Genomic DNA, 1,957 nt, shown 5'->3' with positions numbered 1-1,957 from the left:
AATCGTTGTTAACACGTCGTGACCTGTTTTTCCGAGCCGCCTCTAAACGCAACATGAGCGCTACGACGCTTGCGCTGGGTTTACACCTGTGCAGCAGTGAAGGAGACCTGCTGCTGCTGTGCAGAGCTACGCAGGTGTGTTAGAATCATGGCAACAAACCAGAAAAACACAAAGAATTCTGCACAGTTTCCCCCCAAACTAACAGACTGACTTGAGTAAAGCTGCTGGATGCAGGTAATGTTAGCTAAAAGATGACTACCAATACATCACCTTAAGCTTGTTGACTAGTAGCCTGTAGGCTACTGATGTTGTTGTTTATGTTCCAAAGTGTGTAGTACTTGTTACATTGAGTAACTTTTTTGGGAAAAAAGGTGCTTATATGAGTAGTTTTACTGCACTGTACCTTTTTCTTTTACTTGAGTAGTATTATTATTGCTATGTATTCATGTTGCCCCCTTTCCCCCCGAAAATAAGCCGATGCCCCCCTGTTACACTCATTTGGAGCCGGGGCTGGCTGACAGCGCAACCCAGAGTGAGCGGACATCGGAGATATATGGAAACATTAATGTTTACTCAACATTTCGTGCAAAGAATATCCACAGAAATGACCAGAAGAGGTGTTGGAGCAAGATTGCTACCACAGTATACCCGGTAACTGTTCAGCTGTACATCACTAACGTGACATTCATTCAGTTCATTCAGTCAAGATTTTACGCTGATTCTAGTCACGTGCATTGCAGGTAGATTGTAGTAAAACATTGATTAATGCCTGGTTTTAAAATTAGTTAACTGGACTTGTAGCGTCTTCACAGGTCTGACTAATTAATCAATCAAACAGCTGCAGCTGATCCAGAAGCTGCTGCTGATGTTCTCACTAAAACCAGGAAGATAGAGCACATAGCACCAGTGTTAAGGTCCCTACACTGGCTCCTTGTAGGTCAGAGAATAGACTTTAAAATACTGTTGTTGGTTTATAAATCACTGAACGGTTTAGCACCACAATACCTTAAAGATCTGTTATTGCTGTACCAACCGTCTAGACCCCTCAGATCTTCTGGTTCTGCTCTGCATCCCCAGAACCAGAACCAAAGGAGGAGAAGCAGCATTCAGTTTCTATGCACCACAAAACAAACTTCCAGAAAATTGTAAAACAGCTGAAACACTGAGTTCCTTTACATCTCAACTTAAAACCCACCTGTTTAGAGTTGCTTATGGCTAAATTAGGGTTAGAGTGCGGGTTTTGATGTCTTTGATGTTTTTAATGTTTTTATCTTTACTTTTTATCTATTTATTAATCTCTAATCTCTTTTTTTGTGGTTTAGAGTCCTTTTTAAATGGAGTTTTGACTAAAAATCTGGATCTTTTTTCAAATTCCAATCTTTTTTTTTTCAAAATCTCTTTCTCTTTCTTACTGTTTATTCAATGTCACATGCTGTAAAGGACTTTGCTGCTGAAATGTGCTAATCAATAAATCAATTAATTGATTTATTGTTTATCACAACAGGCCTATATGTGACAATATCATTCTGTCCTGCAGGGCCTGAAGGAGCAACACTGTCATTGTGGAGGCCCCTCTATGCTACACGCAGTCATGTCAATAACGCGTTACTATGTAATGAATTACTGACATTGAACCACTTTTTTCAGTTACGAGTAATCTAACGTGTTGCTATTTCAAATCCAGTAGTCAGACTACAGTTACTTATCGAAATCACTTTGCATTACTATCTTCTTTTGGAATTTCATTTTATTTCCTCTACGCGTCTTTTATTCCCTCTATCGCCGTTTTTACGCGACAGTATCAGCAGCGACAGAAATGTAAATAATGGAGGGAGATGAGCATTTTGTTGGTGGAAAAACAGGAACTTTTTTGAGTTTCTGTTTCCAAGTCCGATTATTATAAGCAGCTTTCCACTTGGTTTTTCTAAAATCACTTGCAGATTGAATGAGTCACGGG

This window comes from Poecilia latipinna, unplaced genomic scaffold (assembly GCF_001443285.1).
Source record: "Poecilia latipinna isolate Pla-1442-1.1 unplaced genomic scaffold, P_latipinna-1.0 Scaffold3293, whole genome shotgun sequence".
NCBI lineage: Eukaryota > Metazoa > Chordata > Actinopteri > Cyprinodontiformes > Poeciliidae > Poecilia > Poecilia latipinna.
This window is presented reverse-complemented; position numbering follows the sequence as displayed.